The sequence below is a fragment of the Schistocerca gregaria genome, chromosome 5 (genome assembly GCF_023897955.1).
Source record: "Schistocerca gregaria isolate iqSchGreg1 chromosome 5, iqSchGreg1.2, whole genome shotgun sequence".
NCBI lineage: Eukaryota > Metazoa > Arthropoda > Insecta > Orthoptera > Acrididae > Schistocerca > Schistocerca gregaria.
The window spans coordinates 480,709,249-480,721,501 of NC_064924.1; the positions used below are offsets into that span (position 1 = coordinate 480,709,249).

Genomic DNA, 12,253 nt, shown 5'->3' on the forward strand with positions numbered 1-12,253 from the left:
CGTATCTATCTTGGCCACAATAATGCGTTCACTATGCTGTTTGTAGTAGCTTACCCGCATTCCTATTTTCCTGTTCATTATTAAACCTACTCCTGCATTACCCCTATTTGATTTTGTGTTTATAACCCTGTAGTCACCTGACCAGAAGTCTTGTTCCTCCTGCCACCGAACTTCACTAATTCCCACCATATCTAACTTTAACCTATCCATTTCCCTTTTTAAATTTTCTAACCTACCTGCCCGATTAAGGGATCTGACATTCCACGCTCCGATCCGTAGAACGCCAGTTTTCTTTCTCCTGATAACGACATCCTCCTGAGTAGTCCCCGCCCGGAGATCCGAATGGGGGACTATTTTACCTCCGGAATATTTGAGCAAGCAATAAAGGAAACAAAAGAAAAATTCGGAGTAGGTTTTAAAATCCATGGAGAAGAAATAAAAACTTTGAGGTTCGCCAATGACATTGTAATTCTGTCAGAGACAGCAAAGGACTTGGAAGAGCAGTTGAACGGAATGGACAGTGTCTTGACAGGAGGGTATAAGATGAACATCAACAAAAGCAAAACGAGGATAAGAGAATGTAGTCGAAGTAAGTCGGGTGATGCTGTGGGAATTAGATTAGGAAATGAGATACTTACAGTAGTAAAGGAGTTTTCCTATTTGGGGAGTAAAATAACGGATGATGGTCGAAGTAGAGAGGATATAAAATGTAGACTGGCCATGGCAAGGAAAGCGTTTCTGAAGAAGAGAAATTTGTTAACATCGAGTATAGATTTAAGTGTCAGGAAGTCGTTTCTGAAAGTATTTGTATGGAGCGTAGCTATGTATGGAAGTGAAACATGGACGGCAAATAGTTTGGACAAGAAGAGAATAGAAGCTTTCGAAATGTGCTGCTACAGAAGAATGCTGAAAATTAGATGGGTAGATCACATAACTAATGAGGAGGTATTGAATAGAATTGGGGAGAAGAGGAGTTTGTGGCACAACGTGACAAGAAGAAGGGATCGTTTGGTAGCGCATATTCTGAGGCATCAAGGGATCACCAATTTCGTACTGGAGGGCAGCGTGGAGAGTAAAAATCGTAGAGGGAGACCAAGAGATGAATGCACTAAGCAGATTCAGATGCATGTAGGCTCCAGTACGTACTGGGAGATGAAGCAGCTTGCACAGGATGGAGTAGCATGGAGAGCTGCATCAAACAAGTCTCAGGACCAAGAAAAATATTCTGCAGTTGAGGACAGTATAAATTTGTAACTTACTATTTATGGTATAGTAAATAAACTCTAAAAATTAGTAGAATTTAGACATCTCTCCTCTATACGGCCGGTTTTCCCTCAGTCAAACAGTAAAGCAAACGCTCCTACGTCCTCACACTTACGTTTCTTTCTCTTTTCGTTTCTCAATCAATGATGTCACTTCACCGTTCGCTTTCTTTACTAATTGTGTTTTTCCACGCTCATCCTTCTCCCCCTTTAACACTCCTTGTCTCATTTCCATTGCTTCTAGCACTCTTACTTTAAATTTACCTTCCTATACATTGCCTTGAATATTTCACTTACCACAAACTGCCACTATGTGATCAAAAGTATCCGGACACCTGGCTGAAAATAACTTACAAGTTCGTGGCGCCCTCCATGGTTAATGCTGGAATTCAGTATGGTGTTGGTCCACCCTTAGCCTTGGTGACAGCTTCCACTCTCGCAGGCATACGTTCAATCAGTTGCTGGAAGAGGCATACGTTCAATCAGGTGTTGGAAGGATTCTTGGTGAATGGCAGCCCCTTCTTCACGGCGTGTTGCACTGAGGAGAGGTATGGATATCGGTCGGTAAGGCCTCGCACGAAGTCGACGTTCCAAAACATCCCAAAGGTGTTCTATAGGATTGAGGTCAATACTGTGCAGACCAGTCCATTACAAGGATGTTATTGTCGTGTAACCTCTCCGCCACAGGCCGAGCATTATGAACAGGTGCTCGATCGTGTTGAAAGATGCAATCGCCATCCCCGAATTGTTCTTCAACAGTGGGAAGCAAGAAGGTTCTTAAAACGTCAGATAGGCATATACTGTGATAGTACTACGCAAAACAAGTGGTGCAAGCCCCTTCCTGAAAACCACGACCACACTATAACATCACCGCCTCCGAATTTTACTCTTGGTACCACACACGCTGGCAGATGACGTTCACCGGGCATTTGCCTTTCCCGCACCCTGCCATTGGATCGCCATATTATGAACTGTGCCTCGTCAATTCACACAACGTTTTTCCACTGTTCAATGTTTACGCTCCTTACACCAAGCGAGGCGTCGTTTGGCATTTACCAGCGTGATGTGAGGCTCATGAGCAGCCGCTCGATCATGAAATCAAACCTTTCTCAGCTTCCACCTAACTGTAATAGTATTTGCAGTTGATCCTGATGCAGTTTGGAATTCCTGTCTGATGGTCTGGATAGATGTCTGCTTATTCTACATTACGATTCTCTTCAACTGTCGGCGACCTCTGTCAGTCAACAGACGAGCTCGGCCTGCATGCTTTTGTGCTGTACGTATTTCTTCACGTTTCCACCTCAGTATCATATCGGAAACAGTGGACATAGGGATGTTTAGGAGTGTGGAAATCTAGCGTACAGACGTATGAGACAAATGACATCCATCACCTGAGCACGTTCAAAGTCAGTGAGTTCCGCGAAGTGCCCCATTCTGCTCTCTCACGATGTCCAATGACTACGAGGTCGTTGATATGGGGTACGTGGCAGTAGGTGGCAGCACAATGCACCTATCTACCTAATATGAAAAACGCATGTTTTTGGAGGTGTCTGGATTCTTTTGATCACATAGTGTATTTACAGTATGTAAGTTATAATATAAAAAAAAGGATCCATCAGCAATCGTCGTAATCCAATACATCTTCTAACACCTGTTTATGATGTAGTAAGCGATCTTGCATCTCATTGACCACGTTCCCTTCCACGAAGCAACACGCTGGCGCATACGTTTCTGTCTTTCATGCATGGAAATGCTCTCCAACGTGAGATTCCACGCTGTGACTTCATAAAATTGCACCAGCTCCACGTCCACGTTCGCTTTTACGTCTCTTGTGAAAGGCAGATTCAGGAAATACATATTTTTGCAGTGTGAAGAGCAACGTGGCCATTGACATGTAATATCAAGTAGAACTTAGGAAACGCCTTATTGTACTACGCCCTTTGCATCTCTTGCCGGTATTGGGTGGATTTTATAGCTTACGTGCTATGAATATATACTGTTACAAAGTACCATCATTTTGACGATATCTCGAATACAAGCCGTTTTTGGTACTATCATATAATAAAATAACGCGAGACGACATATCCATGATTAAGGCTATTCAATTTTCGTACTAAAACTTGGGTCTTATCAAAGTATGACGTTCCAAGGTATCGGCACACTGAACATTATCAAAAGCATGTCATTTTTGTTACGATTTAATTCAGTATCAGGTAACGACATAGCGGCGGTTAGTGCTGCCAGTACATCGAAAGATACATGACATAGACCCAAAAGAACTACACTCAGCTGTAGTGTGGTGGACAGATGGGTGAACTGTGAAGTCAAATTTAATATTTATATAAGGTGACATTCAACAGTCGTAAAGTATTTTATAAAACGCATTTTAACCATCACCTGTTTATTTGTCCCATTAGTCATCTACCAGTTTCTTCGACGTTGCACTTCATATCAACACTATTGCTTTTATTACGTTATTTGTTTTGCACCGTGAACCAGGTGTACACATTTGTTTTTGCCACTTTTATCTGGCGACTGTTTTTACTGTATCTTTTAGTATTGATGTTTCTTTGTTTTTGCTTATGTTCAAAGATGTTGCTAAAGATGGTCTATTTCTTCACATTACCACTGATGCAAAAGTATGTTATTATGTATGTTGTTACGTTACGTCCACCGTCATGTCAACCGCCTGCCATGTTATCCTCAGCCTAGCGGTGCCATGCAGATGCGGTGTGGAAAGCCCTGTTGTCTGTCAATACACCCCTCTCGCAGCCGTTTTGCAGACGTTTCAGATGGTCAAGTAGCAACTTGACTGCTGAGGTATTCTTCCAGTACTTATTCGTCTTTTTTGTGATATCTGTTTGACATGGGATATGATTATTAGTATTCTAAGACAAATTATGTCAGATGTTTGTACAATTTCAACGGATAATTTCGATATTGTTCAGCTTCAAAGCAATATGCAATGCTTTTAATTAATCTGTTGTACCGTATAATGATACAAATTGAAATTTGCACTCATATAGTTGATGAGTTTTATTATTTTTTATGCATTGCCCTTTCATAATTTTTTTAAATATTGATGTTGATAGACCTCCTGGATGACATTAGTGACTCTCCACGTTCAAAAGGATCTTCAGGGTTGAGAGAAGATCATTTACACGCACTAATCCACAATGGTCCACGTCTCTGTACTCGTGAATTGGCAGATCTGATGAGCTGTGATCATTCCTCCACCTCGTGACATTCGCATGCAATGCAGAAGTTTCAAAAATTGAAAATTTGGTTACCACATGCTCTAAGCGAAAATCACAAAAGTCACCAGTTGGCCAAAAGTGCATCTCTGTTTGCTCGTCATTAATTGGCTCGTGAATAACACCAACCATTCCTATCCTGTACCGTTAAAGGTGATGAAAATAGTGTCTTAATGCTAACATAAGGTAAAAAAGAAATAGTTGAGCCCAAAAAGAGCACCGACGCCCCATGCACATAACTGTACACACCCACAATGCTATGCATGCGGTGAAACCGTGACGGTGTGGTGTATTACAAATTGCGTTCCCGAGATGTAACCATGAAAGCTGGCGTTACTGTCAACAACTGACATGTCTTGTATACGCAATCCAAGAACAACGACCAGAAAGGCTGCATGAAGTGGTATTACTCCACTATAACGCCAACCCGCATTCTGATCGACTGACGACAAACACTAAACGGGAATTGGGTTGGGAATTCTTCCACACCTACCTTATTCACCTGATATTGCGCTCTCAGATTCACACCTTTTTCACACTCTGTCGAGCAACCCACAAGGAACCTTATAATGCTAACTTGCCACGTATGATACACAAGCGTACCATGAAACAGGCTAACTTCACCCTCTGAGAGGATTTCGAATTTTTGACTGTGCGTATCTAATGGATACAGGTGTCGGATTATAATTTTGAATATGGTGAAATTAACAGAAAAACTAAACGGACTTTAACCATGAGAGTTAATGAAAGTCGTAAAAATAATATGTGAATGAAAAAAATGAAAGGTTGCTAGCCTAATTAGGCACATTAATTTGGAAATATGTGTTCAAGAAAATTGAACATAGGTTATTAAAGTTACTTTCGTTGATATTTCCATTTGAATAGCGCACAGGATACAAACTGACACAGGGTACTCTTAGCTGTGTTGTAGCAGCAGTTATCAATAAGGCACACACCAGTAATTATAGAAAGCAAATTCGTACCAAGCTCGTACTAATAACAGCTACACTCAAGATCATTACTTGAACCAATACTGAAATGTTACGGTATGAAGTGCAGAGCCAAATTTGGAGATGAGGGGCTTCTATCTTAACTGACTTGTAAAAACATAAATCAAGATAAATAATATCTTAAATACACTGTTTATTCTCCTCTACATATATCAGTTTCCCTTGAGATTGCCAGCACTGGTGCTGATGGAACTCACTTGAATATTGAGCTCATGAAGATAAGTAATTAATTCTATAAAAACTGTCAATTAAGTTAATATTACACCATAACGAAATTAATTACAGTCTGTTTTATATAATCTATTGAAGGTTAGACTCGTTTCAAAGAATTTCTCGAAGGAAAAAAAAATCACAACCTAAGAGCCGGTTTCCACGTACTTCAGACGTAGGTTTAATACAAATTTAAGACATTTCTTTAAGTATTAGTGAAGAATTCAGGTTGTTTTCATTACACATATATTTAGTAGTGTCGTATCTAGTCGGGGAATTAAAGGTTTTAAGTTCTATCTCCTATTCCCTTTCAAAATGCGTAAGGTACATATCGCGTATACACGATCTTAGGCCTAAATTTTAGGGTATACGAGTTTTGACACTGAACGTTAGTTTTACTGCATTACGTTACTGTATTAATAGTATAAACGTATATTAGTGTTCCACGTAACTTCGACTCTTCTGATCTGTAGTTAATAGAATATTACTGTTATTGTCTAGGTAAATTTTTTAAAAATATTGTTAACAACCATGAGTGAGAAATGTTTGAGCTGCCATAGAAAAGTTAGTTCTAGGGTTCTGTGCAGATAATGTGGCAGATGGTTACATTGGAGTGAATGTAATGGCATGAGAATCTGAGAAGTAAGTGGGCCTCTTCCATGGTATTGCAGATTATGTTCAAGTGATAAGAAAATAGCGGGACAGGAAGGGAAGTTTGGAGCCCTTAAGGCTGAACTGTACAGTGCCAGTGAGGAACTGATGAGGTTATGGGGGGAGAAGGGTGAAGGCAGGTGGGAGGTGGTAGCAAGGAACAGGAGCCACAGAAAAAGAACAGTATCTGACAGTTTCATCATTGGCACAAACAACAGTTTTGCCTTGCTACCTCAGTCAACTAAGGAAGAGGCTCAAGTAGATGTAGGTGTAGTCAGCACTCAACACACTTTCACCAGGAAACAAACTGTTGTAAAAAAAGTAGAAAGTAGGAGGAAAGTTCTGTTGTTAGGTAGTAGCCATGACAGAGGTGTGAGCCAGATCTTGCAGGAAAAATTAGGTGACAGGTACCAGGCCACAAGTATTTTCAACCTGAGTGCATGTCTTAGCCAAGTGATAGAGGATGTAGGATCGTTGAGCAAGGGTTTTACAAAGCAGGATCATGTTGTGGTATTGGCTGGAGCGGGAAACAGGATAGGGATCAGGACTACAATATTGAGTGTGATCTGGTAAAAATAGCATCTACAACGAACCATATGAATGTTGGCTTGGTTCCTGCTTTCATGCAGTATGATCAGCCCCAATTGAACAGCTCTGTCAGGAGGGTCAATATGGATCTAGATCAGCTGCTTCAGGCGGCTACTTTGTCAGGCATAGGTTTGGTTCCTGTTGATGATATTGGTAGATAGGACTTCACAAGACATGGCCTGCATCTCAGTAGGAAAGGAAAGGGGAAAAGGGGGGGGGGGGCACTCTCTCCATCTTCAGGCCACGAATGGCCTATCGGGACCATCGGACCGCCGTGTCATCCTCAGTGGAGGATGCGGATAGGAGGGATGTGGGGTCAGCACACCGCTCTCCCGGCCGTTATGATGGTATTCTTGACTGAAGCCGCTACTAATCGGTCGAGTAGCTCCTCAATTGGCATCATGAAGCTGAGTGCACCCCCAAAAATGGCAACAGCGCATGGCGGCCTAGATGGAAACCCATCCAAGTGCTGACCACGTCCGACAGCGCTTAACTTCGGTGATCTCACGGGAACCGGTGTATCCACTGCGGCAAGGCCGTTATCTTAATGAGAGGGGGAGGCACTGAAATTCATAGGAGTACTTTTTTAGGCTAAGATCAGTGCCCACTCATCCTACATTGATTGAAATCAAGCTAAATGAGAAGTTCAGACAGGCAGGTACTAGAGATGTGAAAATATCACAAGATCCTCATAACAGTACAGTGAAAAATATGTTAGTATGTCACAAAATTCACATAAAAGTGCTGTGACGAATAATTTTACTATGTTGCATCAGAATGACAGTGGATTAAAAAACAAAGTAGATGAGCTTCTTGTTTGTTTAGAAGATTTAGAAACTGAGGGTGGAATAGATGTACTATGCCTGTCTGACCATCATATAGTCATAGGTATGGAAATGGTAAACGTAGATGGATATAAGCTTTCAGCGCATGTAAGTAGAAACTCCATGGGGAGAAAAGGAGTTGCCGTAAATGTTAAAACCTGTCATAGTGTCAAAAATTTGGAAACTATAAAAAATTTTGTGTAGAGGAACATATAGAAGTATGTGCATGTTACCTTAAAGTAAATGACACTTTTATAATTGTAGCTGTGTATAAGTCCCCACTGGGAAATTTTCAAGTATTTTTGATAAACTTGGATTCTTTGTTGTGCTATCTCTCAGACAGAGGAAAGCAAATTATTGTTTGTAGGGATTTCAATGTAGATTTTCTGAAAGAGTCCAATGAAAAGCTTGACCTTGAAGGATTACTTGGTTCTTTCAATTTGATATCAGCTATTGCTTTTCCTACTCAGGTGGTACAGGAAAGCAGCATACTGATAGATGATGTTATCATAGACCAAGATAAATTTAATCAAATAAAAACTTTTGTTGTTAAGAATGGTCTGTCTGATCATGATGCACAGCTAGTTACAGTATAAGATACAGCTCTATACAGAAATGCAAAACAGTGCTCCAAATAGTGCATTTAATTAACAATTCAAAATTTTAGGGAAAGCTTGCAACAGTCAGACAGGGATAAGGTGTACAGGGAACATGATACTAATTTAAAATTTAACCTATTTCATTATACCTTTGGGAGTATATTTCAAAACAGTTTCCCTAAGAAAACAGTGAAATACAATTGTAAGAAACCATATTAAAAGTCATGGCTTATAAAGAGATAAAAATATCTTGTAAACAGGAAAGGGAAATGTATCTGATAGCTAGGTGGATTAATTATCCCAAAACAGTGAAACATTATAAAAACTACTGTACTGTATTAAGTTATCAAAAACCCTGGAAGTGTGTGCATTATGTCTGAGATTATCACATCTGATAATAAAATTACAACAATTTGGAATATTGTTAAAAGGGAAACAGGGCAACTAAGAGCACAGGAAGAGTATATTTCTATCAGACACAACGAAAAGTTTGTTAACAAGAAGTCAGAAGCAGAAAACTTTTTAATAATAATTTTTTAATTGTTGTAGAGAAAATGCAAGGCAGTGTATGGAAGAGAGAGTACCTATGCAATTTGATAAAGTTGAAATTCAATCCAACTCTCCTGCTGAAATTATGAAAATAATAAATTCACTCAAAAGTAAAAGTTCACATGGAATTGATTGCATTTCCAACAGAGTACTAAAAGCTTGTTCCCAAGAAATAAGTAGGATTCTCAGCCACATATATAGTAGCTCACTGAAGCAGTGCATTTTTCCAGACATACTGAAATATGCTATTGTTAAACCATTGCATAAAAAAGGGGCTAGATCTGATGCTAACAACTACCGCCCAGTCTCACTTCTGACAGCTTTGTCCAAAGTTCTTGAAAAAGTAATGTATTCAAGAGTATCATCACATATTTGTAAAAATGAAGTACAAACAAAATGTCGGTTTGGTTTCCAGAAAGGCTTTCCAACAGAAAATGCTATGTATGCTTTTACTGATCAAATATTAAATGCATTGAATAACTAAACATCACCCGTTGGGGTATTTTGTGATCTGTTAAAGGATTTTGATTGTGTGAATCATTAAATTCTCCTAGATAAGCTTAAGTATTGTGGTATGAGTGGGACAGTGCACAAATGGTTTAATTCATATTTAACTGGAAGAATGCAGAAGGTTCAAATTAACAGTACAGATAATCTGAAAAACCCATCAGGGTCCTCTAGCTGGGGAGATATCAAGAATGGTGTCCCACAGGGTTTAGTCTTAGGTTCCTTATTGATCTTAATGTATGTTAACAAATTCCCATTATATATTCTTGAATACACAAAGCTAGTCCTTTTTGCTGATGATACAAGTATAGTAATCACAGCCAACAATCAAAGAATCAGCTGAGGAAATTGCAAATAATGTCTTTCAGAAAATTAAGTGGTCCTCTGCAAATGGACTCTCACTAAATTTTGAGAAAACACAGTTCATAGAATTCTGTACAGTAAATGGAATAACACCATAGATAAGTATAGACTATGAACAGATGTCTGTTACTAAGACAGAGTACTCAAAATGTCTGGGTGTGTGCATCGATGAGAAATTGAATTGGAAGAAACACATCAATTATCTACCAAAACGGTTAGGTTCAGCTACTTATGCAATTAGGGTTATTACAAATTTTGGTGATAAACATATCTGTAAGTTAGCGTACTATGCCTATTTTCATACACTGGTTTAATATGTCATCATATTTTGGGGCAATTCGTCATTAAGAGAGAAAGTATTCATTGCACAAAAGCGTTTAATCAGAATAATAGCTGGAGCCTACTCAAGATCATCTTGCAGACAGTTATTTAAGGAACTCAAGATATTCACAGTACCTTCACAATACATACATTCATTTATGAAATTAGTCATTAATAACCCATCTCAGTTCAAAAATAACAGCAAAGTGCACAGCTACAACACTAGAAGAAATGATGATCTTCTCTATTCTGGATTGACTCTCACTTTGGCACCAAATGGGTGAATTATGTGGCCACAAAAATCTTTAGCCATTTGCCAAACAGTATTAAAAGTCTGACAGATAGCCAACCAACATTTAAAAGGAAATTAAAACAGTTTCTGAATGTCAACTCCTTCTACACAATAGATGAATTCTTAAATATGAAATAGTAACTGTAAAAAATTAATTAATTAATTTGTGTAAAGAAAATTTATGTTGAAGTGACATGTTCCACATCATTACGAAATGTCGTATTCACTATCTACAGAACAAGGATTAATGTATGTATGTTAACAGCAGTAATAGTCCAATTATCTTCCTAATATGTGGAGAATATGATGGGAACCCATAAACTAGTATAGTGTCACTAGTCAAACTCTATGATTACTTCAGTAAGAAAGACTAATTCAAGAAAGTTAATCTTCCACTTCACTTGGAGTAGTTCATAATTTACTTTGCGAGACAAGAAATTCAGCACTGAGCTCAATTAACTTCGAAAAAGGAACCATTTATGATAGAAATCAAAACATTACTATTTTGAAAATAAGCTTAACATACTTGCCTTTTTTATCACAAGTATTTTAGACAATAATATTTACACAATCTGGCACTATATTCCCACAAAACTATACTTCATAATAAACTAAGAGTACTTTAGCAAATTCCTATCTAAAGTCTCTTTTGTGGTTTTAACTTTAACTTTTGTTACTCCTTTTAATTTAACAAACAATTGTAAAAACGCTTTGAAACACTTGAATACAAGAATTTAAAACAGGATACTCGCTTTTAGTAGCACTTAGGAGAGGACCCTGTATACTTTCGTGATCAGGACAAAAGATGTGGTTCTGGACACAGATTTACAGCATATGCATTATTATTAAAACCAATACACAAATTAACTGGTCCATGCCCATATACATAGCTGGATGTTTGAAATTAGCAAAGCAGTTGCGAAGTTTTGGCGACAAGTGACATGGCGACTAACGGTAATCAGAGCTCTTGATGTTCAAATGCTCTATAAAATCTCTTCTTGGCGTCGGATTTTCAGCATATTAGAGCCATTTATTTATGCTGAGAATACCAAATAACAATCAGATACACATCCGAGACAAATCCTTGGTAAGGCAGCTACCAATTGCCTCTCTTAGCACCATTGAAGTGTACCGTGCTAGGGCTAGCCGCATACTGCGTACCGTTCACACCAGGGAGCCGCCCAGTTTGACTGCCAAAACCACCTTTTACGTTGCACCACGCCACTTCCATTGCGGAGGGCTTCATGTTACTTTGTATATATTACAAATACAAGTGCCCTAACCATGGACCAGCTTTCAACAAACATTGTCTTTTTTATAATCATACATATATTATAATAATTTATCCTTTTAACACTACATTTAGCTTTTTCCATATATATATTGCAAAACTCTAATTTCTTATTACAAATCACGGACTTTAACTAACAAAGAATACACACTCCATAATTGTAGATACACAGTTACATAATATGAACCTACTTCTGATCTATTTAAGTGTTACACATGCTCCTTGGTTCATTGAGGTATCCTGACAGGTATACATAAATGGAATATCAATAACACTGCAAAACAGTGTTGGGCAATAAAAAAATTTTTGCAAGTACATTACACAACAAACACTTCACATGACTGTTTATATAAACACTCATCAAGTATTAAAACAAAAAAGAACAGGAATTCCTGTTGGTTTCAGAAAATACATATTCTGTATTCCAACATAGCAACACTTGACAACATGTAGGGAAGCAGCCTACTCACGTCATAAAGAATTCATATGCTTTCAATTGTGTGCCAGCCTAGTCTGCTGTAACTAGCTATGA

The 12,253-nt window shown here is 38.5% G+C and overlaps 1 pseudogene; it reads right to left on the bottom strand.

The window, feature by feature from the left end:
- Positions 1–7,401: 7,401 nt before the first annotated feature.
- On the bottom strand, positions 7,402–7,519 carry LOC126274464 (5S ribosomal RNA; annotated as a pseudogene).
- Between the last annotated feature and the right edge of the window lie 4,734 nt (positions 7,520–12,253).